Below are 17,285 nucleotides of genomic sequence, written 5' to 3' on the forward strand. Positions count from 1 at the left end.
TCTCCTCTTCCAGGATGCAGCCTTAGCTGAGGTAGTGGCGGCAGGGTCGGAGGTGTTGATCAACTGTTACTTATTCTCAGTGCCTTGATCAGTAACTGCTGCCCATCCCCCCCACTTTTTTTTTTTTTTTTTTGTCCTTAGAACAGATTCTCACAAATTCATTATCCTCCTGCCTCAGCCTCCCATTTGCTGGGAGTTGTTGCTGCATATTTGAAGCCCAAGTTGGCACTAAGAAAAAAAAAAAAAAGACTCCATTGTGGCCCAGGGCCACTTGGTGAGGGCCAGACTTTGACATGAGCTATCATTCTCTATAGCTCTCCACCTTGTTTTTTGAGACAGAGTCGCTCACCTATTCAGCCATATTACCTGACCAGTGAATGACAGAATCTTCTTGCCTCTGGGCTGTGGTTGGGGATCCAACCTTTTCAAGCTTGAACAAATGCTGCCTTATCAAAGGAGCCATTTCCCCAGCCACCTCCACACTTTTTGTTGTTGTTTTCTTTGAAACAGGGTTTCTCTGTGTAGCCCTGGCTGTGCTGGAACTCACTCTGTAGACCAGGCTGGACTTGAACTCAGAGATCTGCGTGTCTCTGCCTCTCAAATGCTGGGATCAAAGGTATTCGCCATCGCTGGCTCTATTACGTTTTTTGTTTTGTTTTCTGTGGGTTTTGTTTGTTTGTTTGTTTTAAGTTTTATTTATTTATTTTATGTATGTGTACTCACTGTTGTTCTCTTCAGACACACCAGAGGATGGCATCAGATCCCAGTACAGATTGTTGTGGACCGCCATGTGGCTGCTGGGACTTGAACTCAGGATTCCTGGAAAAGCAGTCAGTGCTCTTTTTTTTTTTTTTTTTTTTCTTTTTTCTTTTTTTTTTTTTTTCGGAGCTGGGGACCGAACCCAGGGCCTTGCACTTGCTAGGCAAGCGCTCTACTACTGAGCTAAATCCCCAACCCCGCAGTCAGTGCTCTTAACCGCCGAGCCATCTCTCCAGTACTTCTACTAAGTTATTTTTAAAGATGGAATTTGTATATGCAGGGAATCAGAAGAGTGCTGATCTGGGGACAAATAGTGATCCCTAAAAGTACCTGAGGTTACTCACGGGTGGTGAAGAGCAGGAATTGGAGCATGGCTAAGTTGATGGGCCATCAACTGCTAGAATGTCAGCCCAGACTTCTGTGTGAAGAGTGTTGGAAATATGAGGACACTGGCCCACCACCATTTCTTTTTATATTCATGAATGTATGTGCACGTGCATGCATGTGCGAGTGTGTGCGTGTGTGTGTGTTTCAAAGGTCAACTTCTACCCTGTTTGAAACAAAGTCTCATCCTTAACAGAGGACCCAGGCTGGCTGGTCCTGGAGCTTGGAGGGATTCTCTGACCTCGCCTTGGGAACACCAGAACTGCAGACCTGTGTTGCAAAGTCCACTTTTACTTAGGCTCTGGGGTCCAAATCCTGTCCTTGCCCGTGATGTATGCACTGGGCCACAGCCCTAACCCTCACCCGCCATACTTTTTGTTTTATGTGCCTGGGTGTTTTACCTGCATGTGTATCTGTGCCATGTGCCTGGGTGTCTTTGGAGGCCCAAAGAGGGCACCAGACTCCTCGGACTGCAGTTACAAGTAGTTGTGAGCTGCCATGTGGTTGCTATGAATCGAACCCTGGTCCTCAGGAAGAGAAGCACATACTCTTAACTGCTGGGCCATCTCTCTAGCACCCCTCACGTAGATTTTAAGAGCTTAACAGAGCAGGTTTACAAACCTGTTGTCAATGCCATAATCAGCCTGGAGTTAGTTTTATCCTCCAGTCTGTCCTCTTACTGAAAGTTGTTTGTTTCTTTGGCTTTGTGTGTGGGGAGCCTTCAGGAGCAGACAACAAAATTTCCACCATACATTCACTGACTGGACAGAAAGTCTTCTTCCCTCTGTATAGCTGGGGGAGGAGGGTGGTGGGAGTCATGGACAGAACCTGTGAAGCCTTTAATACTATTTAAATCACTCAAGTTATTTATTGAGATCGTCTTCTTAGGTAGACATGATTGTCCTAGAACTGCCTCTGATTTGCATAGATCTCTTTCCTCTGCCTTCTAAGAGACAGGATTACAAGAAACAGGATACATGAACCCCCATGTCTGCCTTACTTATTGATCCTTGAGGCAGGGTCTTGCCATGGAGTCTTGGCAACCTAAGGTTGAAATTCCCCTGTCATAGTTCCCTGCAGGCTGGTTACAGGTGATCTGTTCTTTTGTTTGTTTGTTTTGCTTTGCTTTATGTGATCTGTCTTTACACTTTATCAAGAAACCTGGTGTGGTGGCACAGGCCTTTAACCTCAGCACCTGAGACAGAGAGGCAGACAGATCCCTGTGAATCTGAGGGCTCCATGGTGACTTCCAGGCAGGCCAGGTCTACACAGTCATACCCTGTCTCAAAAAACAACAATTCTGTAAGCATGAATGAGGGCTCTAGGTTTGATCTTTGGTGCCACAGTGAAGTTAGGGAACAAAACTTCGTACAGAGAAGTGGCTAGAGATCATGGGGTCTGGGCCTGCCAGATGGCTCAGAGGGTAAAGGCATTTGTCTCTAAGCCTGAAGAATTAAATTCAATCCCTGATTTCCACTTGTGAAAGGGGTGAATTCATTCTCATATATTGTCTTCTGATCGCTACGAGATCTACATGATCCCACACCCGTGAACATACCTAAAACAAATAAATAATTAAAATTTACTTGTAAGGAGGTTCTAGTCAGGCAGTGCTGTCACATTCCTGCACACTCAGGATGCAGAGGCAGGTGGATCTCTGTGAGTTCAAGGCCAGCCTGTTCTACAGAGTGAGTGAGTTCTAGGACAGCAAGCAATGTTCAGAGAAACCCTGTCCTGGAGGGGGAGGGGAGAGAAAGGGAGGGAAGGAGAGAGGGAGGGGGAGGGAGAGAGGGAGGGGAAAGGGAGAATGGGAGAGGGAGAAAATGATTTTCTGGACTCTGACCCACAAGGGGCCTGGACAGGCTGGTTTTTGGCATCTTCCAGCACCCACTTGAGTAGTGTCGTGACTACTGCTCCCAGGGAGGTCAACTCAGGCAGGTGTGGTACCAGAAGTCTCAATTACGTGGGGAAAAAAAAAAAAGAATTAACCGTCTAGATTGAATGGCTTGAAACTATGTCGACGTCTATTACAGCATGCTCACTGTGCCTGTTTTGTTCATTTCCTTCAGAAGCAGGCAGCCCAAGGACTAGGATTTTTTCTGCTGAAGCATTGCAGGTGCCAAGCCCAAGGCTCTATTTAAAAGTGCCACTCCCATTACACGGAACAGGAAACCCAAGCTTCTGGAGGTTACAAGTTGAGGGGCATCAGCCCGGGCGTCCCATAAAGCTAATCACTGAAGCTGGGGGTTGTAAGGGTTGGGAGGAGGGGAACTCTGGAGCCTGGGTTTGGCGGGAGGAATGACTCAACCGCCCCGCCCCATGCGCCCGGGGGTGCTGCAACAGCCATCCTCATCTTCGCTTGAGTACCCCATGTTTTTGCGTCCAGGACCCTGATCTGCAACTGGGTGAGAGGTTAGGGGTTCAGAGCCTGGAACAGCCCCACCCCAAGCCAGCTCACTTAAGCTCCCGGTGCTTTTGCAGTTGGAGCCAATACCTATACCTGTGTCCGGCTAGTGGTTTGGCCTGAGTCGGGACACAGACGCCATTGCTGGAGGCGGCGCATAAAGGGAACGTAGACTCCCGGTGGCTGGGTCCGCGTCTTTGTTGGTGGGTTTTTGTTTTCTTTTTCGTTTGGTTCGGCTGAGTCTTATTCTTAACCATGTTGGTCCGGAACTCATTAATGAAACCCAGGCTGGCCTCGAACTCTAGGCAATCCTCCTGCCTCAGTAAGCGCTGGGATTATAAAGGCTTGAGCCACTACGTTCAGTAACGCACCGAGTTTTAAATGAAAAAGAAAAAATACTTTTGTGTGTTCGTGTGTGTGTGTGTGTGTGTGTGTGTGTGTGTGTGTGTGTGTGTGTGTACTCTAAGGGCTTTTACCCCGCCCAAGGCGGGAGCCATAGGGCAGTGCAGCACTCGAGTGTAGGAGCAGCTTGTTAGAAGTAGTAAGGGAGAGTATCTGACCATCAAGAAAAGACACAAAGGTAAACTAGGACCCAGGAATTTTTATCTATACAGGGGTGACAAACACAAAGGCAGTGGCTCGGGCTACTTCCGCAGAGGAGGGCCATCACCCCGGGGCGCGGGCTAGGTCTAGCCACACCCAAATACCTGGGCAAGCGCCGGTCCTGCCAGGGTAGCGCTGGGGGACCCAGACTCGCCCTTCCTGGCTTGCCAGGGGTGGGTGAGTGGGCAACCATCTCTCACCCTGACCTCTCACAACTGTCTAGGTCCCCCTGCGGCGCACCCAAGTCAGAGAGCTCAGCTCGAACCTGGCGTGCGCGCCGCAGCTCTGATATGAGCCATTGAGCGCACTCGCTCCCTCCAGGGACGCTGGTCACGTGCCCCGGGTGGGGGTTGGGAGGACCGGCAGCGAGAGCCCCGGGGCTGCACGTGCCGGGCTAGATGAGGGCGGAGCTCTAGCGTCAGGAGCTGCGTTCTAACCCCTAGGTTCCCAGCAAGGTGGCCAGGCCGCCTGCCCCCAGCCTGCCGCCGGCTGCTGGGCAACTCTCTGTCCCTACTTGGGACTTAGAAAGGTTTAGCGCTCGGGTCGCACTCCAAAAGAACAGCATGCCCTCTCTAAATTGTTCCTTTTGTACCGAAACCTTATAGTCCGATACAAAGAGTTCCTGTCGGCGGGGAGGGTTGCGACAGAACAGTGGTTCATCTGCGGCTTTCTGTTGACTTGGATTAGGAAGAATTTCGAACATGAACCAAAGTCACGGTCCTAATGCGCCACCACCACCCCACCACCCCACCACCCCCCTGCACATCTCCTAGATAAACAGTCCGCTCCTGACAATCTGGTTTTGTCCACCTCCCGCCCACCCCCACCGCTCCCTTCCCCGGGATTGTGAAACAAATCCCTGACTGTATATTTCAGTTTACGTCCGGAACGATTGCTGTGTTCTGATGAAAGTCTCATTGTTTCTTTAGGAACCTTTCTTTAAAAGCCCGGTAGATTAAACAGCAAAAAAAGTTGAAATAAAGATGGAGGAATAGATTTTTTTAACTCTTTGTCTTGTATATGAACATCGCCGACAGGAATCAAGAAAGACTCAAGGACTATCAGCAAGAGATGTTTTCTGAGCCATGGAATGGCCGGCCGGGTGCTGGAGCCGGTTGTGGACTTCAGAGCTGGTAGAAATGGGCTTAATTAAGACTAGTAGCTGGAGGCTGAAAGTGACCATATTAGGCGAGGGACTGGACTGGGGTCTGGAGAAAATGAGAGCTTTAAGGATGAAAAATTGAGCGGTCGTTTGAATTCTAAAGTGAGATGAGGACACCTGGGAGTGAGCTGCGGGAGAATGTATTTTTTTCTTTTTTTTTCCCTCGGAACTTAAAATAAAAAAAAAAAAATTATCCTCGCGCGCCGGTGTGTGTGTGTGTGTGTGTGTGTGTGTGTGTGTGTGTGTGTGTGTGTGTGTGTGTGTTTGTGTCTCCGCGCTCGCCATTTGCTTATAGCTGTCTGAAGAAGTCAGAAAAGGGCTTCAGATCCCCTGGAGTTACAGGAGGTTGAATTGCCCAACATGGGTGCTGGGAACTCAGATTCTCTGCAAGGGCAGTAAATGTTTTTAGACACTGAGCCATCTCTCTGGCCTCCGCTTTTTAAGTGCTGTTCTGGAATGTTTATTACATGTCTTTGTGTATGTGTGTGCTCCCCTACAATCCCTCTGAGGTCAGAGGATATCTTTGTCTTTGAGACTGACTGGCCGGCCTGGAAGTCACTACTATGGAGATTCAATGTCTTTCTCTGCTTCCCAAGTACTGGGATTAAAGGAACTGGCCACCGGGCCTGGCTTTTTGTTTTGTTTTGTTAGTTTTTGAGACTTCTTTCAGGAGCTGGTCCTCTCCTATGAAGTCTGTCCCAGAGATCCAACTCTGGTGCATTTTGGAAGCACAGTCAGTCACCTGCTGAGCCAACTCCCCGAGCTTTGGCCATTTTACATATCTTTGTATTTATTTATTGAGAGGGGATCCCAGGTAACAGGCCTTGACCTCTTAATCTTCCTACCACCTTCCTAGTACTGAGATTACAGACTTACCCACTGTCCCTCAGTCAGTCCCTCTGTCTGTCTGCAGGGTCTCCTGTAGCCAGGTTGACCTGGAATTAGAATTTTAAATTTATAAATGTTTCCCTACATGTATGCCTGTGAACCATGTGTATGCATTGCCCTTGGAGACCCGAAAAATGACACTGGATCTCCTAGACTGGAGTTAGAGATGTTGTGAGGCACCTTGTGGGTGCTGAGAAATGAACCTGGGTCTTTTGCAAGGGTAGCCAGTGCTCTTAAACCATTTAGACATCTCTCCAGCCTACACACATTCACACAGACATGGAGCACATGTGTGTACATGCGTGCATGCGTGTGTGTGTGTGTGTGTGTGTGTGTGTGTGTGTGTGTGTGTGTATTCCTTCTAGGCTCTGCCCCACAGTTACCTGGTAACAGACCGGTATGCCTGACTTACTCTAAAATGGGTTGTTTGCCCCCTCCTCACTCTAGCATTCTCTTACTGTCCTACGCTCTCTGCCTCTTCTCCCTCTCTCTTCAATCTCCCCCCCATGTGTTCCTGTTCAGCCCCTCCCCTGTCCCCCTCTGCCTTTCTCTATCTCTACTCCCTCCTCAATTCCTGAATAAACTCTATTCCATAGTATACCTGTCATGTGACTGGTACCTCAGGGGGAAGGGATGCCTCAGCAGGGGCCCACAGAGGCACCCCATTCCACCTCGCCTCTGCAGAACAAATCCTGGTTCTTTCTCTTTTGTGGTAAAACACAACTGTGTGTGTGTGTGTGTGTGTGTGTGTGTGTGTTCTCTCATGTAGCCAGACAGGCCTTGTATTTGCTATGTAGCCAGATTTGCATTGAACTGATCTTCCGGCGCCACCTCCTAGATATTGGGATTTAAGTGTTCGACACTGTCTCGCTAAGATCCTGTGTCCAAAGTAACACCACTAACCAAATCAAGTGGGCAGAACCATGTGGATTCCATCAGTCTCCTTCCCCAGTAGAGTAGAGGCTCTATATGGACCAAACAACAGTAACGAGCCCTGAGGGACTTACACGCTGTCATCCCTAACTATAAAGCTTCCCAACAGCACAGACCAAGACTGGCTTCTCTTACCACCAATATGCCACCATACCACCAACAGCTGTCCCTCTGTTGGTAAACTGGTGACACTGGACCCCTTCCAGCATGGAGGAGGCAGCTAGAATAAACGTGCATCCTGGGTAGCATTTGCCCTCCTGTCTTCTGCTTCTTCTCTGTCCTCTCAGAAAAGCTTGTGCCCTCTCCACTGACTTTTTGGAAACCAGCACAGCAATACATATAGTAAATAAATAAATAAATAAAACCAAACAAACAACCCCCTTCCAAAAAAAACAACATTTTCACAGCAAAAGACTAGCAGCAGGAAAATATATGATATATGCACATAACTCACTATTCCCCTGTGCTGATCACCCAGAAGCAGCTGGCCTGGGAAGGGAAGAATGGAGATTTTGTGCTGCTGTCAGGTTTTAGGAGTTGGGGTGGGAGGCATTGAAAAGGATATCCCGATATATACAACACAGTATAGACTATGACCCAGCCGTCAATATAGCATGCTAGCCCTGGGGATGAAGCTCAGTGGTAGAACGTTTGTTTAGCACCCGCAAGGCCATCGGTTCAGTCTCCCATATTTCCAAGCAAAGCAGTGTACCACCGTGAGGCCGTAGACAGCTTTGGACAGAGGGGCAGCTCCCACGGCGGATAAAGGTTTTAGTTCCCTGCTTCTACAACTTTGAGCTCTGACTAGAATGGGGAAGTGTCGAGTAATATTAAGTGGCAGGAAATGGTTCCATTGGATTGGGATCTGAAGATTTGGTACTCTTCAGTTAGTAAGGACTGGGACAATTTGCACCACTTACCAACTTGAATTGTTACACCACAGGGGCAGAAATCACGGTGGCAATACAGAGAGCTCCGTGTGGCACCTCCTAGAACATTCATGTCCAGCAGAGAATGAGCTGAGCCTCACATGGGGCTGAGGAATGTGGAAGAATGCTCCCCTAACTTGCATGGAGCCCCGGGTTCCATCCTTAGCGTCCTATGACGTGGCCATATTAACCTAGGCTGTAATCCCAGGGCTTAGGAGGTGGAGGCCTGAGTTGAAACAAAACAAAACAAAATGGTGGGAAATCAAAGCAACCGCCACAAGGCAGGACCATTGTGAATTCAGAAACTTTAGAAGTTTCTGAAGAGTGGTAGCACAGGCCTTGGGCCTCTGAGTTCCAGGCCAGCCTGGCTTACAGAGTGAGTTCCAGGACAGCCAGGGATACACAGAGAAACCCTGTCTTGAAAAACAAACAAACAAAAAGGACAGGAAGTTTGATTGACTCGCCTACGTAAAGAACCCTAACTTCTTAAATCACAGCAGATGGTGGATATCCAAAACAGGGATAGAATAGCAGACAAAGATATTTATGAATATTAGCTGATTCCTTGTAAACGTTAACAGAGCTGGTACAGGGGACTGTAGTGTGGTACACCTTCACTGAGCCTTTACACTTTCATTCATTCATTCATTCATTCATTCATTCATTCATTCATTATCATTATTATTTTGGTTGGTTGGTTGGTTGGTTGGTTTTTTCCAGACAGGGTTTTCTACGTAGCCTTAGCTGTCCTGAACTGTAGACCAGGCTGGCTTAGAACTCACAGAGAGACCTTCCTACCTCTGCCTCCCAAATGCTGGGATTAAAGTTGTGCCCCACCGTGGTCCAGCTGTATTTAATCATTATGCGTGTAAGCGTGAGCTAAAGAGTGTGGGTAGTCAGGTGCATCCCATTCCATTCAGCCCATGGAAGTTGGAGGACAACTTTCAGGACTCCATTCTTTTCCCACCACCTGGGTTCCAGGTATTGAACGCCCACCACACCTGGCTGGACTCCGGCCTGCACCCTTGGCAGCAGGGCCCTGTATCTGCTGAGTCATTCTATCAGCGTGGAGTCTCACGTTCTGTTAGACACACAGCTTCAAGGGAATGTATGCTTTAGGGTAGACTCAACGTCAAATTAGTTGGACTATATTTATTACTTTGCTAGAGATCAAACTTCCTTGTGCACACTCAAGGGACGCTTGCTATAGCAAAATGACACCCCCACCCATGAGATACATTGTTTTTATGTTTTGCTTTTTTTTTCTTTTTTTAAGAAAGGCTCTCACCACACATCTGACCCTTGCCCAGCCTTGTTGGAAATCTTAAGTAAGCTAAGCAGAACATGAAGCTGCTTGCACACTGTGTCAGAGACTCTGGGAGTCTGGTCATTGAGTTTAGCATTACCTACTTCAGAAGAGGGCCAGCAGGGCCTCAGGAGTAGTATGCTAACATTGTATCTGTTCCACCTGGTGATTAAGTACTTTACACAAATAAAAGATCTTTGGCGGGGGTTGGGGATTTAGCTCAGCGGTAGTGCGCTTGCTTAGCAAGCGCAAGGTCCTGGGTTTGGTCCTCGGCTCCGAAAAAAAAAAAAATGCAAAAGAAAAAAAAAAAAAGATCTTTGGCTACAAAAAAAAAAAAAAAAAAAAAAAAAAGAAAGAAAGGCTCTCACTTTTGCAGCCCTGGTTAGCTGGAATTTACTATGTAGCCCAGGCTAGGTTCTAACTCATCGAGATCCACCTATATCTGCTTCCCAGTGATGGGCTCAAAAGCAGGTGCTACCAGGTCTAGCTAGGGCGTGTATTACAATAGAAAGCAAGAAAGCCAGTCTTGAGATGAGAATGTGGCCTGCCATGTGTCACAGATGAAAGTAAATTGCTCCAAGTCACCTTGGTAGCTAGATCCAAGTCAGATACCAAGTAGCGGAGGCTATGCTGTTGTGCGAAACACTCCATCTGGCATAGCTGCTGTGACTACAGGAACCACTTGGATACATTATGGCCTACCTGGGTTATACACCAGTCTACCGGTCTCTGCTGGTTTATCTGTGTGTATGATTGATGCTCCCCCACTTCCTCTTCTCATTTGTAATGCTGGGTATGGAACACCCCACACAGGGACCCCCTTTCCTCACAAGCGAGGTGAGAGCTCCACCCTGATCTTCATCTCTAAGTATTGTTAAGTTGCTTCTGATTGACTATGAAGCCGACGAGGGCGCCAACAGCTTGAGAAACTTGGTTTGAGTGTTTGGGGCGAGTTTTGTTTGGAGAAGACGTCTTATAGTCATTGTGATCCTCATGCCTTAGTTTCTCGAGTCCTGAGTTTACACCCATTTGTCAAATTTCCCAACCGTTCTGTTCTGATCACTCAGTCAGAGGTTTGAGAAATGATCAAAGGTCCCCAACTCTATGTTCTGTCCTCACCAGTTTCTACCATGTCCGTTTCCCCAAGGGGGCTGTGAGGGCTGCTGACTTTCCTTGAACTGATATCAATTCAGACTTGCATCCGACAGCAAGGAGTCAGAAATTCTTCCGTCTTGGAGTGAAAAGTAAAGGAGAAATTTAATTAAGGACAAAGAGACCTTTTGGAGAGGTCAGACAATTTCTCTTGTTTTACGTGGTGTGACACTGGTCCTTCTTCTCCAAGAGAACCCAGGCTTTCTTTCGTTCAGTAGGTTTTAGGTATAAGAACTAGCTCATGTCTGCCTAGGAGGTGACATTTTCCCATCAATGACTGACATCAGCCATCAGTTGAGGCTGTCCAAAGATTTGCACAAAGACCACTCTTCCAATTTGCTCCCCCTCACAGTAATTGTGACTACATCCTACATTGCCTCAGGTATCTCAGATATATATATATATATATATATATATATATATATATATATATTATATATATATATATAAAATTGGCACTGAGTAGCCCAGATGTGTAGCAGCATTTACCCCCCACCTCCACCCCCTGCATCTGTACCCCGGTGGTGCTCCAGGTTAAACCTAGGGACTCACCTATGCTAGGTGCACTGTATGACTGAGCTATACTCCCAGGGTTGTGTCCTGTGTATGCACGCTGGCCTCTATTAATTGCTTTCAGCAGTGTCATCTAAACTAGCGCATCCTGTGTTGCTGCAGTAGAGGGTTTTTCCAGAGGGCATGGCCAAGTGGCAGGTTTTCCTGATCTACAGAATAATCCATTTGAATATGCTGGGATATCTCAGGTTCATGACTGCCTCCTACCACACTGCCAGAGTAAGTACTCGTGCTGTGCCCTAGGTTTTCAGAGACAGTTCCAACAGGCTGAAAAGTGACTTCTAGAGTCTCTTTCTTTTTCTATCCCTCTCTCTCTCTCTCTCTGATCATTCATTTAATTTTTTAATTTCTAAAATTACACTTATTTGTTTGTTAACATTGTGTGTGTGTGCATGTGTTCCACGGTATGTGCCTATAAGAAGCTGACCTGTGTAACTTTAATTTTTTTTTCAAATGCCTGTTTTTAATGATGGTTCTTACAGATTTTAACCTCCCTGTAGTTCGCCACCCACCAGAGAGAGTGGGAAAAAAAGGATACTGGGGAACTGGACCTGTTTAGAAAGGTTCTTTGCAGCAACTCCTGTGAGCGTTGTCTGGAAATCGGCAGTTCAGTTTCACAGCTCAGCAGCAGCAGCTCAATCCACTCGAAAACACTTCACAGGGCTGGGGAGATGGCTCAGCAGTTAAGAGCACTGACTGCTCTTCCAGAGGTCCTGAGTTCAAATCCCAGCAACCATATGGTGGCTCACAACCATCTGTAATGAGACCTGATGCCCTCTTCTGGTGTGTCTGAAGACAGTGACAGCGTATATAATAAATAAATCTTTTAAAAGAAAGAAAGAAAGAAAGAAAGAAAGAAAGAAAGAAAGAAAGAAAGAAAGAAAGAAAACGCTTCACAGATAGACCAGCAGTCCAGTTCAGTAGAGTCAGGATAGCAAACAGGACTCAGAAGTGGTAGTACTATCTAGCAGAGACAGCCATTCCTCTCATTGCTTTAGCAGAACATCCTCTCTCCTGTGTCTGCTTCATCGAACATTCCTTCTTGAATCTGCCTTAGACTTTCACATGTGTCCACTTCAGCTAAACATTCCTTTGAGTGTTTGCCCCAGCAAAGCATCATCCAAATGATTTCCCAAAGAATCCTTAAGCTTCCACTTTAGACCTGTGAGATGTCCTTTTCTCCTTCCCCACGTAGGGTGGGTTTTATCAGGCTTCATGGCATGTGCCTTCACCCACTGAGGAGCCCCAATAACCTTCTAACCTGTCCCCCATCCACTGTTCCAAATATTTAACCCCAGGTATGCCGGATCATACCAGTCAAACGCTAAATCTCTTTTACCATGAATTGGCCTTTGTGTTCGGTTGAGAAGCCTTGAGGTTCAAGCAAAGGCCTTGAGGAAGATGTCTGTTTCTCCTGAGTCCTTTGCACAGTCTACAGGCAATGCCAGCCTGCTGCCCTGGTGCACAGAAATGGTGTGGGTGAATCTGGGCATTAAGGTTTTCAGCTAACATCTACCCACAAGTCATACCCAGCCCAGCTCAGGGCAACCTGCTTGTAATCCCAGAACCTGTAAGGTAGAGGGGCAACATAGCACAGCAAGTTACTGAGTATTTTTAAAAAAGGAGTTCAGTGAGAGAGTTTGGTAGATAAAGGTATCCACCACCAAACCGAAGCTCACTCAGAGTTCAGTCACTAAGGCCAGCAAGGTAGCAGGGAAGACCCAATTCCCACAGCTTGCCCGCTGATTTGCACATTCACACATGCACACATACATACAGTGCACACATAAAACAAATGACAGGCTGTAATAGTGCCTCTCAGTCCCAGCCTGTGGGCTACTCTACTTGAGGCTTCCTGGGCCTTTCACCTCACACACTTCTGCCTCCCTTCCCAAAGGTGGCAGCTCCTTCCTGCTTCACAGCTGTGCTGGCGTGGATAGCCTTGGATCAGGCTCCCTCCTTTACCCTCCTCTGTCAATGTTATTCAGCAAACATCCTGCTGACTGGACATTGCTCTCCTAATGTTGAGACTGGCTCGAATGTTCCTAGATAGACATCTTAAAAATGTCTGCACATCGAGGCTGGAGAGACGGCACAGTGGTTAGGAACCCACACTGCGGGGTTGGGGATTTAGCTCAGTGGTAGAGCGCTTGCCTAGGAAGCGCAAGGCCCTGGGTTTGGTCCCCAGCTCCGGAAAAAAAGAACCAAAAAAAAAAGAACCCACACTGCTAGAGGACCTAATTTCAATTCCCAGCACCCACACCGTGCGTCTAACAACTGCTGTAATGCCAGCTCCAGAAGATTTAATGCCTTTGGCTTCTGTAGACACATGCACTCACATGCACATACTCCCACACAGGTATTATTAACGATAATAAAAAGAAGGCTGGGCGGTGGCGGTGCCCATCTTTAATCCCAGCACTCAGGAGGCAGAAGCAGGTAGATCTCTGAATTTGAGGTCAGCCTGGTCTGCAGAGCAAGTTCCAGGACAGCCAGGAGTACATAGAGAAATTCTGTCTTGAAAAACCAAAAAATTCAACCCTCTTCCTCCTCTTCATCATCACCCTCATCATCATCGTCGTCGTCGTCATCATCATCACCATCTCTGCCTATATTCTCTGCTCCATTCATCTTCCTACTCATAACTTCCATCCCTCAACCTTTGCCTGGGATGTCCTTTTTTTTTTTTTTTATATCATTTTTCTTTTCTTTTTTTCTTTTGAGACTACTAATGTAGTCCTAGCTGACTTGGAACTCACTGCATAGACCAGGCTGCCCTTGACCTCAGATCCACCAGTCTATGCTTCCCAACCCCTGAGAGTAAAGGCCTACGCCCCTTTTGCAGTTTCCTTCAAAATTTTGGAGGGAAGTGCTTTAAGAAAGGAAGTAAACAACTTAAAATAGCTTCAGGAAGTCCCTAAAACTGACCGACGGCCTTACCTCCTAAGAGTACATAAGCAGTAAAGACTGTTCATATGCTTCCTCAGACAACCTGAGCTGCTTCAGAGAGGTACATCTGGGCAACCCGGAAGAAATGGGCAGCTGAGACGCCCCCAGCACTGGATCTTAACCTGAGGGTTGAGACTCCTTTGGGGGATGTTAAATGACCCTTTCAGACATATTTAAGATTCCTAACAGTTGAAAAATTACAGGTATGAAGTAACGATTAAATAATTTTATGGTTGGGGGTCACCACAACATGAGGAACCGTATTAAAGGATTGCAGCATTAGGAAGGGTTGCAAACACTGACTTCTAAGAAATAGAGATCTGCCTCAGACCCCTGAGCCACCGGGAAAGGATATCCCCCAAGCTGTAGAGCTGCGTGCAGATTGTCCAGTGTGCTCCAGCTTCCATGAGCTGTCACCTGTGCTGAGGAAGGATTTGGTGCAGCTGTCTGAGTCATTTCTCCTTCTGGAAGTAACACCCCCAAAAACACAAAAACAAAACCTCACCAGGTTGGACCACGGTAGTGTGAGCGCTTTATTCTGCTGGTGGTTTCATATCTTTTTTTTTTTTTTTTTTTTTTTTTTTTTGGAGCTGGGGACCGAACCCAGGGCCTTGCGCTTCCTAGGTAAGCGCTCTACCACTGAGCTAAATCCCCAGCCCCTGGTGGTTTCATATCTTGAGTAGATGTTTGTTCGTGTTCCCAGAAGCAGTGTTTCACAACAGCCACCACACCCACCTGGCTCCTTCTTCTAAGACGAGGCACCCTGTAACCAAAGCTGGCCTTGAACTCTTGATCCTCCTGCCTCCATCCCCGCTGGGTGCTAACGGGCACGGATCATCAAAATCAGCAGCTGCTGTGGATTCTAATTCTCTTTCTTATTTTTTGATTTATTTATTTATTTAATGTATAAGTGCTCTGCTGCATATGCATCTGCCTGCCTGAAAAGGGCACCAGATTCCCCTATAGATGGGTGTGAGCCACCATGTGGTTGCTGGGAATTGAACTCAGGACTTCTGAAAGAGCAGCCAGTGCTCTTAACCCCTGAGCCATCTCTCCAGCCCCCTCTAATTCTCTTTCTTCTGGTTCTTTTTCTCCCTTCTTCCTCCTCTTCTTCCTCTTCCCCTCCTCCATTCCCTCTTCCTCCTCCTCTTCCTTCTCCTCCTCTTCCTCTTCCTCCTCTTCTTCCTCCTCTTTTCCTTCTTCTCCTTCTCTTCTTCTTTTTCCACCCCCTCCATCCACACACACATTTTTGTCATGTATCCCTGGCTGTCCTGGAATTCTATAGACCATGGTGGGCTCCAGCACACAGACATCTGCCTGCCTTTGCCTCCCCAGTGCTGGTATTAAAGGCATGTGGCACTAGCACCTGCCTCTTCTCCTTTTTGAGAGAGTCTGTGTGTGTAGTTTGTGCCAGCTTCGAAATTGCTGTGCAGGGCTTCTGAGATTGCTCAGCAGGTAAGGGTATTTGCTATGCAAGTTTGGGGATCTAAGTACGATCCCAAGAAAAAGCTAAGAGAAACTGAGTCCACAAAGTTGTTCTTTGCACTAGATGTCCTCCCCCCCCCGCAACATACATATACTAATTTATTTTTAAAATTTCGATTTTTATTTTTAGTTATGTGAATATATGTTTGGGGGGCTGGGTATGTGCATTTCGGTGCCAGAAGCCAAAGGTATTGGATTCTCTGGAGTTGGAGGAAGAAGCAGTTGGGAGATACCAGACACGGGTGCTGGAACCTGAACATGAGTACTCTGGAAGACGACTCATAAATAAATAAATAAATAAATAAATAAATAAATAAATAAATAGTTCTCCCAAACATCAGTTAATTTTCTTTTCCTTTTTGTGAGGAGGGAGGGAAGAGGTGTTTGATACGTGGTGGCTGTCCTGAAACTTGCAATGCTATGCACAGCCTGGGACTCAGCATCCTGATTGCTAGAATCGCAGGTATTCAAACAAACACTATACAAACAATTTGCTGGCTTTGAACTGACTCTCTTCCTGTTTCAGCCTCCTGAGTGTCGGGGTTACGGGCCGGGCCGTGTCACCATGCCTGTCCTAGCTGTATCCTGTTTCTTCCCCGTGGTAGCAAAACTCTTGATTTTCTGTCAAGACCTTCCTGAACTAATAACTCCCCTCTCTTTTGCCTGACTGGTTTTCCCAAGCAGAGTGACTTCCGCTTTTCAATTTACATATGCATACACGCAGCTATTGTGTGCCTAGTCTTAAGCTCCTTTGTGTGTTCTGCTCTGCCTTCCTTTGGGGTCTCATTCATCCCTGTTACCTTCGCGCCTTCATTCATCCGACAGTTCTATTTCTGAGTGCCTGTCTATCCCAAGCGTGGGAGCAACTCAGTCAGCGACTGCCTGAGGAGACATGAATGGAGTGGTGAGAGGTTGTTACCCCAGTGGATGCTGGGTTGCTAGGTTACAAACTCTAGAAGAGGGGGCGTGACTCCGGGTGTGTGTGTGAGTGTGTGTGTGCGCGTGTGTACAAGTACCAGCACACATTTTCATGCAGGATCAGGGAAAACAAGTGGATGGAAATTCCGTGTTTCGTTTTGGCCATTTAATTGCTCTCCTTTTGGTTTCGGCTTCAATTTTTCACTATGTAACTCATGGCTATCCTCCTGCCTCCGTCTGACTTACCACACCTGGTTTTTCCTTTCGAGTTTCTTTGAGACTGGGTCTTGGACTGTGACTGGGAACTGATATGGAATCCAAATCTGACTTCGAACTCATGGCAGTGCTCCTGCCTCAGCTGCATGGGTGCTGGACCGGCCTGTGTGAGCAACTATTCCAGGCCTCTGATTTTTCAGTGTCAAACACTAACGCAGGGGAGGCATCAGTCTCTGGTGTTCTCCAGGCCCAGTGTTCTTCCTGGATGTTCTAACTCGCTTCTTCAAAGAGAGAAAACCTTTTATCATGGAGGTCTTCCCAGTCCCAAACAGCCCCTGGTTGCAGGGTGATTGAAGGCAGACCCACTCCTGCTGGCTCCCACCCTGTGTCTGTAGGCTGCAGTGTCATTGAACTTGCTTCCTTAGTGTGACAGCTTCTGGGTCAATAACTGATAACAGGCTTCTCCTGTAGCGTGTGAGCATCCGGGGGACTGACTATTCAGGTCCCCCTCAAGAACTGGAACTCACAGGATATCTGGACATGGATGTCTAAGAGGGTTCTGTTTCGGTTTGGTTGGATTGGATTTTTTCCCCTCTCTCTCTTTGTGGATGCAGGGGGCTGGCT

The sequence above is a fragment of the Rattus norvegicus genome, chromosome 7, assembly GCF_021556685.1.
Source record: "Rattus norvegicus strain SHRSP/BbbUtx chromosome 7, alternate assembly SHRSP_T2T, whole genome shotgun sequence".
Lineage (NCBI taxonomy): Eukaryota > Metazoa > Chordata > Mammalia > Rodentia > Muridae > Rattus > Rattus norvegicus.